This window comes from Nannospalax galili, unplaced genomic scaffold (genome assembly GCF_000622305.1).
Source record: "Nannospalax galili isolate Female #2095 unplaced genomic scaffold, S.galili_v1.0 scaffold257, whole genome shotgun sequence".
In the NCBI taxonomy this organism is placed as follows: domain Eukaryota; kingdom Metazoa; phylum Chordata; class Mammalia; order Rodentia; family Spalacidae; genus Nannospalax; species Nannospalax galili.
In genome coordinates, this window is record NW_008340854.1 from 2,539,788 (window position 1) to 2,555,388 (window position 15,601).

General features: G+C 47.5%; 1 long non-coding RNA gene across 1 annotated transcript in view; it reads right to left on the reverse strand.

Moving 5' to 3' along the window:
* Positions 1-15,570, reverse strand: part of LOC108491000 — a 31,728-nt gene extending 16,158 nt beyond the window's left edge. Inside the window, exons 1-3 of the long non-coding RNA XR_001872507.2 lie at positions 15,316-15,570; positions 6,387-6,496; positions 5,428-5,535 (exon numbers count right to left, since the gene is read on the reverse strand). This is a non-coding gene — a long non-coding RNA (uncharacterized LOC108491000). The remainder of the gene's footprint in view (positions 1-5,427; positions 5,536-6,386; positions 6,497-15,315) is intronic.
* Between the last annotated feature and the right edge of the window lie 31 nt (positions 15,571-15,601).

The following is a 15,601-nucleotide window of genomic DNA, read 5'->3' on the forward strand; positions in this document are numbered from 1 at the left end:
CAAACACTCCATGCACCATAAAGCTGAATGGGCCCATGCTCAGCACCCATACCTCCCCACACATAAACACCCCAATGATAAATCTCCCTGAGCTATCGCTCTTGAGACCCATTTGCTTCCTACTTTGGTTTGAATTTTCATCTTGGGAGAAGCTTGCAGATGACTAACAGCAAGAACTTCCCAGAAGCTGCAGAATATATTCAGTGCATTCTCAGTCTTGCCACTTTCAGACATAGCTTTCCAGAGAGTGTCCTCTGAAGGAGCAGAGGCCACAGCAGCTGGAACAGCTGGCACTGCCCGGGGTAGGGAAAGGCCATGCAGGGCTGCCCTATTTAGCTCCACTATAGATGAATTTGGCCTGACCCCATCCTGTCTGTGAAAATATGGACATCAGCCCACACTCTGCTGTTCCAGGAGGATTGGCCACCTCCACACAGACCATCTCTCCTGAGCAGACGTTCTTTAAATATAGCCTGGGCCCCTCCCATTGCCAAATCAGCCACTTCCTTTGGTCAGGCCTCAAGAGAGGGGACATGGAGAAAGACAGCTGCCACTTCTTCCACTGAGAGCCAGAGAGGCAGTGTTAGAACTGCCTGTACGTCTTTTGCCTGTCATACAGACTTGTTCATCTGCAAACACATCTGTGATCAACTCTACTCTGGGTAGAAGTCCTCGGAAGTAGTTTCCAGCATCATCCTGTCCCTTCAACAAGATCTCTGGGGACACTTACTGCATTTACCACAGGAAACAAAGCCTCTTTTACAAAAATTAACCCCCTTCTTTCAATCTTCTGCAAAGAGCCATACAAGCATTCATAAGAGCACCTATGATGGACACCATCTCCTTCAGCAGATTTAATTTCACCTTGACAAGGACAGGAATGCCACCAGCATGTTCAACATGAGGACACAGCCTTAGAAAGGATAAAAATCTCACCTGAGGCCACATGGCTAACATTGACAGCATCAGGATTAAAGAGAGGTTTAAGTCCACCTGTGCTCTCTCCTCATGTAATGCTGAGAGTAGGACAGCTCCACATGACCTTCACTGAGTGGTAGAGGAGCACACCACATGCAGCACTGGCCTGGGGTCCTCTCAGCTGTGACTCCCCTGGTTGACACAGGAGTTCACACTTGGACTCATACCTTTGCACGGCCTTTTCAGGGCTCTCAGAAACCAAAAACATTTCTCCTTCCCCAGAAAAGAGTAGATACCTTTTAGAGTCCCACTTAGAATTACAGGTTTCTAGGGATTATTTGTGTCAGATGGGTTTAAATCAAGGAAGACTCCAAGGAAGAGGAGTGATCACAGCCTCTTTGACACAAATGTGGAATGTCTTTGGAGACAGAGGAAGGAGAAGGGAGGGATCCTCAGAGCAGAGAAGGGGGTAGATTAAGGCTTGGAAAAGTGGGCTCACTGCCATGCTGTGCAGAGGATGTGGGGTGCAGGGAATGGACACACACTACATGGGGTTCCACTGGCCATCTGCAGATCTCCCATTCCAGAGTCCAGAATCTGGATCCCTGAGGGAACTGCACAGCCTCTTCCTGCAGTCTGCTTCACATTCCGCACATTCTTTACGCTCAATTAAGGCGAAATAATCAGGGGAGCAAGCAAGGCCACAGCAGGGCGGCCATGCCCCACACTGCCAGGATCACATGTGTGGAGACAGCCTCCCTCCAGAAAGCCAAGCAAAACCTGGGGCCAGAGGGTTCAGAAGGAGGAAGAAAGCAAGTGGTGAGGGCCAGGGTGTCCCTCTGCTTTCCACAAAACAAAAGAGTAAAGGAGGCTGAGGAATCAGGAAAAGGGCGAGGTCAGCACTAAGGGAAGACAGAAGATCCCAGCCATCCATTTCTAAGCATGCCGTTGCTTCACTACAATCACCATCCACCATGGCATGCCCCTTGAAACTTCTCCACATGTTTATGATGTCACTGGCCTTCAGTTAGGGCCATGGGAATGATGTCTATAGTCCTCAAATCACACTGTCTCAAGTCTACAGGGGGATGCCTTTCTTGGCCTCAGTGGAACACACATGGACTTAATAGACCTGGTCAGCCAAGCAAATTCCTACTCCCTCAAATCCAAGACTGCCTCCCCCTTTTCAGAAGTCCTCCCTGACATCTGGCAGACCCCGGGTCTCAATTCTCCTTCATCTGGTACATATAACCAGTATGGCTCTTAGCATGCTGTTTTGTTATTTTAGATGTGTATCTCTGTATCTCCAACAGAAAATGAGAACTACCCAAGTGACCATTCTTATTCACTGAGCATCTTCTATGTTCCAGGCACCTTGTCAGCACTGGGTAGATGACTTAATTTAATTCTTTTAACATTCCAGAGACCATTAATATTCTAATCCGCAATTGCCCACAAAGAAGTTGAGACTCAGAAAGTTAAATGACTAAGTCCAAAATGACCCAGTTAGTAAATCAAGGAAGTAAGGTTTTAACACAGAATGGAAGAATGTCAACACTCATGTTATTAATAAATTACTAAAATGTTTAAGGACAGGGTCTGTCTATATTTAACTATACTTACTACCATGTGATAAAGAATAGGTATAGAGGTGCTCGATGTAGGATGGATGGGTGGGTGGGTGGATGGATGGGTCGATGGATGGATGGATGGATGGACAGACAGGCAGATGGATAGACAAATAAATAGAAGGATGATATATATTCCACAAGTTCAGTCACATAACTGAGAAAAAAACTCTCTTTCCACCTCCTTTATGTTTATATCAATGTACTAAACTTTGTGAGATGATTTGTTAGCTCCAAGGCCCATTCTATGCTCTTTTGGTCTCAGATTATGACCACTCTTTAGATAGTCTGTAGCCACTTGGAGCTTCAGACTAGGAGCATATGGGAGCTTCAGTTTAGGGACACTGTCATGGGCTTCCCCCACAAAGGCCCCAAAAGATTAATCCATTGATAGGGGCCCTAATTCAATGTCATTATTGGGAAATGGGGCCAAGTTGGAAGAAGTAGGTAACTGGCAATATACCTAGCAAATGCTCTCTCTCCCTCTCTCTCCCTTTCTCTCTCTCTCTCCCCCTCTCCTTCTCTCTCCCTCCCTCCCCTTCCTCCCTCTGTCCCTCCCTCTCTTCCTCCCTCCCATCTCTTTCTCTCTGCTTCCCAGCCACTCTGAGGTGAACTGCCTCCTCTAACACACATTCATGCCACCATGATATCTCTTTCACCTTGCCTCAGGCCTAAATCAATAGAGCCAGCTGCCAGCTGACCATGGACTGAAAGCCCTAAAGCTGTTAGCCAAAATGGATTTTTCCTACTTTAGATTGATTTGCTCAGGTATACTGTCACAACAGCAAATGACTAACAGCCACTTGAGGTCTCAGTTCATGGTCAGAACAGTGAGCTAGTTTATCATCAAGTAAATATCTGTGTGGGCCCATGCTAGTGGATCAATCTATAACCAGTGGACATCAGAGGAAGAAAACAAATCCCTAGTGAGCTGACTTACAGCTAAATAGAAAATGGACAGTTCTCAAGACTAGTTCCTCAGTCCTGAGTATTTAGAGGTGATGATGATGGGCAAGAGTGACTGGGAGAACTCAGGCTGGGGTTCCTGGACCCACTAAGTATATGCCAGCGTGTGCTTTGTGATTCTCACATACATGAGAATGCACAATATGGCCCATGTGCACTGTGTGTTGGGGCAACAGGGGTAGGGCAGGGTGTGGGAGAGACAAGCACACACCTGTAATAACATTGGCTTCAGACGCTAAGAGAGAAGAAATTCCCCCAACTGTTTTATCAGAGCCCAAGTTACCAAATTACGTTGTTGTTTTAAATTTGAGCTTCTCTGCCTGCAAATGGGGGGGAATCTCAGGCTCCACTTCCCAACCCTACCAGGATCTCTGAGCTCCCAGGCCCCAGGAACAAAAGTCTTCTCTCTCAGGGCTTTGAAGTGGAAACACTAACTGCTCCCTTTAATTAGAAAGAAACCCCCTATTGTTCCTACTTTATTACTGATGGATGAAGACATAGCAGGGGGGAGATTCTGAAGAGCATGGTTTGGTAGGGGGAGGGGAAGGAGGGGACAAGAAATCTCTATTTAGAATAGAGAATCTCCTAGGCCCAGTCCATGTACCAAGCAGGCCTCTTTGTCCACCTCCTCAATAAAGATTCTACTGGGCCCCCTGCCTTTTGATCAAACATTATAGGGAGAATGGAAGATAGCCCTGGAAGAATTTATGATCTAGGAGAGGCAGGGCAGGAGGATGAGAAATGGGAGAGGGCTGACATTAAATCAGTTCTGTTGATATAAGCAATAGGAATATACATGGAGAGGCAGTCATGTAAGATGATCTCCTGAGATAATTCTGAGAGTGGGGACTGGGAATGAGCTCGATTCTAGTCTGGAGAGTTGGCAGAGAGACCAGAAGGTGTTCCCTGGCTCTACAGGTAGGAGTCCTGTGCTTAGCTTTTTGAGGACAGTTAGGAAATGAGGCTGGCTGAAGAGGAAGATATGAGCAGGGGACCTAGGGGAAATCCAGTAGGAAAGATCAGGAAAGGACACTTTGAGAGGACACAAAGAACTAGGGAGCCACTGGGCCTCTGTAAGAGGCTGCCCTTGTGGAGGTGGTCTGGCAGCCCTGTGCAGGAAAAGCTCATGGCGGGGAGAAATGTTGAGGAGCTCCCACAGAAGCCTGGATAATGATGGCTTAGATGGAGGTAACAGCAAAGACCAGGAAGGGAAGGTGAGTCTGGGATAGATTTCAAAGGAGGAAGCAAGCTGTGTTGACAGCACAGATATGAGGGGATAAAGGAACAGCAACAGTCAGACACCTCTAAGATCTGTAGTCTGGGAGATAGGAGAGTGGTTGGGAGGGAAAGGGAACATGGGAAGTCCTCTGGAGGAGTGAGGACCCAGAACAGTTAAATAAATCCCCCAAAGCTTTGCTCCTTTCCAGTGTCAAAAGATGTCCTGAACCCAGTCCTGGGGGAAAGGAAGGTCCTGCTCCTGAGACTACACTATCAACAGAAGCAGCCTCTGTACCGGCTTCTTTCAAGCACTTCAAAGTGACTCACACCTGTGCCTCCTTTGATCCTCAAAAGAACCACAGCAGGTGTCAGTATCCCCATTTTGTAGATGAAAAACTGAGACCTAGAAAGGCCAAATCATTTGCCCCAAATCACAGGACTAGTTTAAGAGTAGAGAAGACTTCCAGCTCAGAAGTCTTCCCAAATGCTTGTTGGAAGCTCAGGGAAGGAGAGGGACCAGGGCCACATGTGCCCTGAGTCACTGGGGGCAAGAAGTCTAGGGATCAACCAAAAGGTCAACTGGGATTTGAACCACACCCTTCGCCTCCCCCTCACAGGGCATAAGGCGGGAGCCCAGGGTTGGAAATGCCAAGTCAAATCAGACTTCGCCCACAGGTGGTTTGAATCCGCGTGTTACCTTGATAGGAGTAATAAGGAGTCCTGAAGACAACCTCATGCCAGCTCCATCCATCCAGGCAGAGAACCACATCTTCTATGAGAACTTCCCTGTCTGGGGTCCCACACCCTGAAAGCCCAGCAGATTCCTCATGAGGAAAGCCCCTGCCCCAGAGAATGCCTGTTCCCCAACACCCCCCACCCCCCAGGAGAACCACCCCAGGTTGCCAGAAACCTCTGGCCTCAGGTTCTGATCTGACAAACTTTGACTGAAACATTTCTTAAGGGCAAACACAGTTCCTAGGAATAACCAAATAACCATGGGTGATAAGCTAGGGAGGGGACTGTGGGACAACCTGAGCAGGGCAGATGAATCCGGATACAGACAAATGCAGGCAGATGAAGACCAGGCAAATTAATGTTCCACCTACTTCCTGGCAGAAGGAGTGCACTGTGGTTTTGTTTTTTGAGTAGAGTCTCAATGACAAATGTCACTGTGACATTTCTTTTCATGAGACACTTAACCAAGGTTGTCCAAGGCCCATGAAGACCAGGATTAATCCACGTACAAGGTCACAGAGTCCCAGGAATTCAAAGATCTTCTCAGAACCAGGCCCCCAGAACAGAGAGGCCTTTCAGCAGGGAAAGCTCTCAACTGTGTCCCCAATCCCTGAAGCATCAAAGTTTGGGCAGGAACCAGTTTAATGAAAATTTGGTCCTGCCTCACTCCCTAGCCTTGCAAAGATTGTTTAGGAGCTTAAAACACAATGAAGTTAATTTTTAATAACCTTTCATTGAGTTCCATGAGACCCCTATTAATTTTATTGTTTCAATAAAGCATTTATTTAATTGTCTCCAGAAGGGCCCTGTTAAATGCACAGATGTTACCTGAGTCAGGAGGGAGGGAGCCTGGAGCCTTTCTTTCACCTTTTCCCATTAGCACATTAGCAGGATTCTGTTATGGGATTAACTGATTGTCACCTTAAAATCACAGGGTGGAGTGCCAAGGGAATGAGACACCTCACAGGTAAACTCCAAGACGAAAGGCGGGTCACAGTTGCAGGGAGTCAAGTTCAGGATGAAGAGGCTGGCTTGGGTTAAGAGAATAGAGGTTTTGTTATTCTTTTCCTATTGGTAAGGAGACACTTGCCATTTAGTCTTTAATATATGACTGATGTCTCTAGGAAAAGAAAAATCAGAAGATGAGCACATTACTAGATGTATGATGTCCAAACCATAGGCAGTGAAGCGTACAAATACACTAGCAAAAGACCTCTGAATGATCATGTTCACAATTACTAAAATCCAATCTACTGCCAAATGCTTGGTGCCTGAAACATACAGTAGTGAACAAAATAAGGACTTGCTGTTATGGTGCTTGCATTCCAATGAAAGCAGGCTGATGGCAGAAAAGTAAAACTGTGACAGACCTAGCAAGACCACTTCAGAAAACCATGTCCTGAGGACAGAAAAACAGAGTAATAGGGTAGATGGCAGTCAGAAGAGGCCTATCTGATGAGGTTACCTTTGAGGCTGGATAGAGACAGTGTCCATACTGCCCTGGAAAGGTCTGAGGCCTCACAGGAAATGAAGGTGCTAGGATCGTAAGGAAGTCTTATCAAACTATTAAGAAATAAAGCTGCATGGAAGAAGCCAGAGCAGCCTGCGTCCCTATTCCCTATTGGCAATTTGGGTAACCCCTTCAGAGGATGGCGTGGTAAGAATAGGAGGTAGGAAGTGGCTAGGCAGTTAGGGTAAAAAGACCCCAAAGAAATGTAGCCAGTTTCTTGGCTAAAAGTCAAACTGTCCTTGGGCCTGTTAACAGCAACCTGTTCCAAAGTCCAAAAATGTCAAAAGTATTTGGGAGCTTGTATCTAACCCTTAAAAGATTTTAGGGTTACCTCTTCAGAGGGGGGAACGTTGGAGGGGAGGGAGTGGGCATGGATTTGATCAAAACATCTTATATGCATATATGAAATTCTCAATAAAGTTTTTGCAAAAATTTTAAAAAATAAAATAAAAATAAGGCTGCAAAGGGAAGGCCCAAGGGTCCTCTTACATCAAGAATATTTTGGGCTAGAAAGATGACTCAGGGCAAAGCATTTGCTGGGTAGTGTGAGAACCTGGGTTTGAATCCCCAGAACTCAGACACAGTAGCACATCTGTAATCCCAGAGCTCCTACCAGGAGATGGGAGGCAGCAACAGGAGGATCACTGGAATCTTGCTGGCCAGCTATCTTGCCACACACAGTAGAAAAAAAAAATCAACAAAAGGGGCTGGAGAGGTGGCTCAGCAGTTAAGAGCACTTACTGTTCTTCCAGAGGACCTGGGTTCCATTCACAGCACCCTCATGGCAACTGACAGCCACCTTAACTCCAGTGCCAGGTGACTCAAGGCCCTTCTTCTGCCCTCTGTGGCCACTGCAAACATGTGGTGCACATACATAATGCAGGCAAACACTCATACACATAAAAACAAATTAAATCACCAGGCATGGTGGCTCACACCTTTAATCCCAGTAGTTGGGAGGCAGGTGGATCTTTGTGAGTTCGAGGCCAGCCTGGTCTACATAGTGAGTTCCAGGACAGCTGGGGCTACAGGGAGACCCTGTCTCAAAAAGACAAAAAAAAAAAAGAATAAATCTTTTTAAAAGATCAAACAAGATGGAAGCCAAAGATTGACACCCAAGGTTGTCCCTCTGGCCTTCACATATGCACCATGGCACATGTGCCCCCACATTCAGGCATATAAACGCACATACGTGAAAAGATTTTTAAAAATATTTTTTATTTATTTTTATTTTATGCGTATGAGTGTGCTGCCTGCCTGTATGTAAGTGCACCCATGTCATGCAATGCCTACAGAGATGAGAACAGGCGTCTGATCCCCTGAACTGGAGTTATGAACAGTTGTTGACTGCCATGTGGGTTCTGGGATTTGAACCCAGATCCTCTACAAGAATAGTCAGTGCTCTTAAACCATTGAGCCATTTCTCCAGTCCCATGAAAAGATTTTTTCTGGGGGTGGGGGGGGATCTTTTTGAGACGGTAGCTGGTCTGAACTCACTATGTAGACCAGGCTGGCCTTGATCTCACAGATATTTCTCTGCCTTTGCCTCCCAAGTGCTGGGATCAAGGGCATGCGCCACCATGCCCAGCAAAAAGATATTTTTATTTAAAAAAAACAAAACAGAAAAAGAAATATTTCAAAACTGGCTGAATGTGATGCCACACACTTGTGATCCCATCACTTGAGAGGCAGAGGAAGGAGGATGGTGAATCCAAGACTATCTTGGCTACATAGCAAGTTCCAGGCCAGTGTGGACTACGGAGCAAAACCTTGTCTCAAAAGAAAACAGAACAAAAACAATATTTCAAGAAATGCCACAGGGCAGAGACTCCATCATTCAAAGTAGATGATCAACACACAGGGCTGAAAGGGACAGGTAAACACATCTAGGAGCTTCAGGTTTGATTGTTCTTTAGTTAAAGAAGGAAATAAAACAGAAAGAGAAAATAAAGTTTAGTTTCTACTTTAAGTCATCTGTTACCAAGCCAGGGTAGCAGAGTGTGGGGATGAGTAACTGTGGGCTAGGTAGCAGAGTATCCTGTCCTAACACAGGCACAGCAGATCTTCTAAGCTTGGTGAAGCCACCAGCCAGGCTGCCACTCAGGGGCAGGAAGTATTTGTGTGTACAAGAATCCAAGAGGGAAAAAAGGAACAAATTCAAAAGACATTTTTGAACAGCCCAGGACTAGGATTTGAGCTTGGAAACAACAGAGTCTTGAGGTGTCTCCCCTTGGAGCCTGGCTGAACAGAAATGGTGAACAACAAGAAAGGCTGGTGAGGGAGGGGCTGATGGATCCACAGACTGCTACTCTTCTCACGGGTACAGCGGTCACCTCTGCTGAGGGGCTGGAAGCAGGTAAGATGGTGCTCACATCTTATTCCAGGTAATCTCCCTTAATGGAGGGATTTTGTGTAATTTTTACTTTCTTTTTTTTTGTGCTTTTTGGAATTTTTCAAATAATTATTTTAATTCTACACAGACTTCCAGAGTCTCATTAACCCCTTGTAAACCATGGCTTCTGGTTAGTTTATTCTCTCCCATCCTCCAAAAAGGGGAGAACTGCGGTAGCCCTTGGGTTTCTGCAATGCTCTACATAGGAGCTGAGTACTTCCTCCTCAACCTGGTTTCTTTATTGCAGGAGCCTCTTCGATGTGCCCCTGTGTCCTTCCTTTTCTCCCTATAGCCACTCATCCCAGAAGGACTCACCTCTATCCTTTACAGGTTCAATCAACACCATGCACTTATCTTTTTTTATTTGGTCTTTTTGAGACAGGGTCTCCCTGTATCCCCAGCTGTCCTGGAACTCACTATGTAGACCAGGCTGGCCTTAAACTCCCCCCGACCCCCAGTGCTGGGATTAAAGGTGTGTGCCACCACACCCAGCTACACTTATTTTTTTAATCAAGACTGCAGTGCTAGGCTTGGAAAGGTGGTCCCTGGGGTGGGTTTTTTTTGGGGGGCTGGTATTGTTTTAGCAGAAATCAGCCTAGCCCAGCATGCAGGCCAAAAGAGGAAATTCCCAGCAGATACTGCAGTGAGAGAGGCCTCAGCTCAAGTTTGGGCTCTGTCTGCTGACAGCTATCTCTAAACACTTTACCTAAGCTTCTTATGTCAATTTTCTCATCTTGAAAATTGGAGATAATAGTAGCATTTATCTCCTATAGTTAAGTAAGATTATATGATAATGAAAAGCATTTAATAAGTGTGCTCTCTCATTAGTATTAATAAGAACAATAAAATAATAAATCTTTATGACCAAACCTTGTTACCCAGAGGCAAAAGTGACCTTAATGAACTTCTGTCTTGGCTTCCTTCAGTGCCTGGTATTTTCCTCCCTGCCTCTCCCTTTGACTGGATTTTTTTTTTCCTCTCAAACTAATGAAGAGATGAGGAAAGACCCAGAAGCAGGACCAGAATCCCTGCTGCTAAATTTTATGATGGTCTGTTATGCCACTTGTGACCACTGCAACATCCAACAGATCCCTGAGTTTTACCAGCTCCTTCATCTATAACACAGGTAGTCATGCTGACCTCAGTACATATAAGGAGTAGGCCATTCTTAGTGCAGGGCAGGCCTTGAGGACATGGCAATTCTCCATCAGAATTCCAGGCAGGGGCCTGCTCCAAGTTCTTTCCTGCCTGTCCTTTGCCTCTGACCTTCCACATTCACCTTGGCTTCAGGCCCTAATGATCTGAGGTGAATCTTCCCAATTATACGTTAAGAGAAAAGGCAAAACCAAGACTCTCTTGCCTGGGAATAGCAGCCTTCCTCCTCCATCTGGGTCCTGGTGCCCTCAAGAAGGAATAGAAGGGATGAGAGAGAGAATTGCCCACTCCTCTATAAGTCCAGAGCTAGATGCACAAACTCTAGCCCTTCTTTCTCTCGACCCTCCTCTTCCCAAGCTTCAGCAAAGAGAACTGATTCTATCTTCTTGACCATGGCGTAAGAGAACCACTGCTCCATCAACTCAGGGTACACTGGATTAGTCAGAAAAGATCTGTATGTTAACTCCTATCTACCCCCACCTCCAACACACACACACACACACACACACACACACACATACACGTGGACACCTACCTGCTGTATACCAAGAGGAAAGTGCTCCACCAGCTACTGCCAGGGTCCACCCATCACTGCTGATGGACAGCCAGTTCTCTGGCTCTCTACCTGCTACTTGGTCTGCCCAGGATGGGCAGAAGCCCTGGGGTTTGACCCTGCTGTTTTCCCTTCCCACCTCCCAGCCTCTCCATTCAGGACAGGGCCTCAGCCCCAAAACAAACCCCTTGACGCTTTCTCTCAGATCACACATACCTATTAGTCCATTCATAGAAAACAGTGAAGGAAGGGTACAATCTCAGAGAGCCAGAAAAGGAAGAGAAGCAAGTATCACCACAGAGCATCTCTGGTGGGTGAGGTTGAGCAGGAAGGCAGGAGCTGGCAAAAGCTGACCCAGGAAGAAGCTGGAGGCAAAGCCACTAGAACAGACCCAAGTGCTGAGGAGACTTCGCAGGCAGGCTCAGCTGTGGAAGCACAGGAGCCCTCAGAACTTTTTCGCTCCTGGGTTCATAAAGGGCCTTATCCCTGATATGGTTATGGAGTTGAAGGGACTCGTTCCCAGCCAGAGACCCTCCTAAGGGAACTAAGCTCTTTTCCAGAAACCCGCATGTCCCCTTCCAGTTTTGTCTAACTACCTTTCTCAGGATTTGGGGGTTTTGACTCTCCCCAGTTTCTACATCTTTGTCTATTTCTGTTCTCTCTCACTTGCCCCACCCCCACCTCAGATAATTTCTTGGGGATTCCGCCTTGGGGCTCCTGCTGTCCAGCGTGTAGGAAACATGACCTCCATCATCTGTTTTTTATATTTTGGAAACGTCAGCTTCACTTCCTACCTGGGGGAGGTGTGGGTGGAGGAACAGGCTTTCTAACCCTGCGCCTTTTCTCATCCTTTCAGAATTAGTCCCCTCCCCTGAATGCCTGGTACCAAGAAGGACAGCTGAAGCTGGACCCCTGCTCTTGGTCACTGTTCTACCCAGAAGCTGAATTCAGGCCTTCATTAGTTCACCTGCTGTAGAGAAGAGCCTCTTGTGATGAATTGCTGGTCTGCTGATTTGGAGAAAAGTGAAAACTCCAGGTCCAAAGGGAACCTGAGAGGCTGAGAGATTTCATTAATGGAAACCAGAGGGAAGTGGTTAAAGTTAGTTCTACCTCTAGGCAGAATTACAGCCAACCAAATTTTCTAACAAGTCCAAAATGTTTACTTAGTATATTAATACTAGATTACACATACTGAGGGTTTGCCCTAACTTTATGTGGTAGGTACTATGATCATTTCTCATTAAGAAACTAACCCATGGAGAAGCTAACTTAGCAAAGGAATCTCTACTGAGAGTGAATCTCTGATTACAAGTCCCAAGCTCTTTACCCAAGTTTTCCAAGACCTGAGCAATACATTCTATACATTTCCTTCTAAAGGAAGTCACAGAATTCCAAGAGTATACCCTCCAGATCCTTGGGTGCTGTGTACCCCAGTTTCAGAAGCATTGTCTCCAGTTTACTACTTTCTGGAAGAGCTTGAAGAAGCAGCTGATGAAGATGAAGGGAAGGGCTGGAAGAAGGTATTTCAGGAAGGAGGACCAGGAAGAGAAGGGATTGATGGGAAGGGGCAAACGATGGGGAGGGGGTCAGGAGGCAACACTGGTTTCAGGCTGGAGAATATGACTTTCTTCGGGGCAATGGAAAGGTGGGCACAGGCCTGAGTAGAGGGCTGGGGGTTAGCTCATGGAAGCGTGAGTTACCAGTTCAGTTCATCATGCAGGTATGCCAGCAGGAAAGCAATATTCCAAAAGGAACCTGGGCTAGAAAGGGGTACTACAACATAGACAACACCTGAGGATCTGATGACATGCAGAAAGAACGTACCTAAGAAGCACCTCCATAGAAGTGCAGCGTTTTGGCATCTGGACTATATGCCTCCTTCCCAAGCATGGTATTCAAGTTAGTGTTTAGGACTGGGTGGCAGAGTAGGAGGAAGGGGAGAGAAAGAAAACACAGTGAGTCCAAAGCATGGAGCCTTGTTGAGCTAACACTAGTCTGAGGACTCCTGCAAGCAGTGGGGAGGGGGATACAGGAAGACACTACAGTCTGAAGGCTGTAGTGGAAAAATAGAACCAGATCTGAACTAGACACTGGCTGGAGGACTCCGACCTGTGAAGCCCGGCTGTGCACCCTGCTTGGTCTCTGGGTGGTCAGGCAAACAGATGCTACCTAGAGTAGCATCCCATAGTGTCTCATGTCTTTCCAGTTCTTTGAAATGATTCTTCTCCCTGTGTGGCATAGAAAGTAAAAAGGAGGAAGAGGAAAAGGAGGAGGAAGATGAGGAAAAGCAAACTATCAAAATTTGATTAAGAACTGCCAATTCAGAAACTAATCTGTTCAGAAACTCTAATCTATTCAAAAGTCCAATTTTTTTTCAGAAGCCACAAACCTATTTCCACCTCTGATCATGTATGCCTATATGTCTGAAGTCGGTCGAGGGAGACAGAGTGTGAGGGGAGACAGGTGAAGTATCTTTGTTTCTGATTGTGAGGCTCCTGCTTGCAGGGGTTCTGGGTGTGCTGTGTGTACTTTATGCTTGTTTCTCTGGCCCTTGTTGTGTACAGAACTTTCAAACCATAACAGAAACACTGAAGCTTGGCAGAGATATCACAGGAATAATTATCTAATTTCAGAACATGTTATTATAATACCTACAAGATGTGTAATGAAGTTAACAATGTTCACGTTCTAGTCACCAACTCTGAGCTGTTACACCCACAATGCCAAGCCCTCCCCATGAAATTTCTCCAAGACATGAACACTCAGGAGGACCCAAAGAAAGCTCTTTAAGGAATAGGCCTTCCATGGTGGCTTCCTCAAAGACTGTGATGTTTGGTTGAGCAGCTCTCTTTGGTGAAATTGCCAGAAGAGGGATAGGACCTAGCTCAGAATGGCAGTTGCTCCTCCCAGAATCCCAGTTTTTTCCCCAGTAGAGGAGACCATGGAACCAGCAAGGAGATGGCAGTCATATTGGGGTTACCCAGGCAGACTGTCTTTCTCTGTCTCAGCTGTGGGTCAGGGGACCTCTGATCTACCCAACTCCCCACCTCTTCCCTGGGGGTCTGAGGCCGGCTCAAGCTTACTGTGAGGGGGGCTGTTTGCTGTTTGCTGCTGCTCCCTGTTGACTTTAGCCAGTAGCTCTGTTTACAAACCCAGGTTGGTTTTCCCAGCACAGTTAATTAGACCAAAGACATCTGGTATGAGGGCTAGGGAGGGCATCTGCTCAGAGCCTTCCCCCCACACCCAGCAGACATGGGATAGAGCAGGGCAGAGCAGCTAAACAGGAACAGATCACACTCCGTCAAATCCAAAGGTCTCAGGGGGAATCATGACTTCCTTCAACCTGCCTTTCCCATGACTAATAAGTTAGCATGGCCGGGACTTTCTGAGCCTTAGGGACCAAGAAGTAAAGGCTGGAAGACCTACCTCAATGGGATCACAGGCTGGCCATAACATCTGCATACACACACACACACACACACACATCCTTCCATGGCTAAAAGTACTGGGAAGAAGACTCTTCTCTCACCCCTAAGCCTTACCCTCCAAAGCCCCCAACCCAACTCCTCAAGCAATCCTTAACACTACCGGAAAAGAGATTTTCCTGCCCAGAAGGAAGCAGGAGGGGGCTCTAGGAGGTGAGAGGACCTAGGTCCACAGTTTCTGGGCAGTGGGGAACTGAAGAGATGTGAGGGGGAGGGGCAGAGGCTTATCTCTCACAGGAGGTGGGGGAGCTCACTCCAAACAGCTAATGCACTGGCGTGTGAAAGCCCCTCAATTAGCACTAATGATGCAATCAGGGAGGGAGGAGGAGGGACCAGAACTGATGAAGTCTGCACCTACTTATACAGCAGGCTCATTCTCCCTTCATGGGACACAGTGGCCCCCTCATGACACGCGAATGCACACACTCCACAGACAGACGTGAGTGGGCACCAATGCACTCACTGCATAAGATTCCAAATCCCTGCTGGCCCCTTAAACATCGGAGCTCTCCGGGATGGGGGTGGAGCTGTCTGGCTACATTTGGAGATGCATGGACCAGGAAAATCAGAAAGTCTGGGTTGAGGTGTAATTAACAAAACATCTCCAAAGCTTCGTGATTAACTCTGAGACCCAGGTCCTGTCCTACGCGTGCACGCAGGTGCCGGCCCCCTCCCCAGACCATCCATCCTTCTCCAAACCCAGAACCCCGGCTGGTCCAGCAACCCCCACGGGAGGCTGGACCCACGTGCCTTACCCCGCGTCCCGCCCGCCTCGAGCCCCCCGGGGCTGCGGATCTCAGCGATCCCCGCACAGGTCCTCGCACCCGGGCCTCGGCCGCCCGTCCCTCCCGAGCCGGTTGCCGGCCTCGCTTCTTCATCTCCCCCCATCCAGCCCAGCCGGCTCCGCTATCCGCCTCCAGGTCCCGTTATCCGCGCTCATGCCGGGCCCCCGCGCGCCGCCCGGCCGTCTCCTCCCCCGCTCGCCGGCCGGAGCTCGGGGGCCGCGGGCTGGGCAGGGCCAAAGCCGCCTCCGCGCCGCTT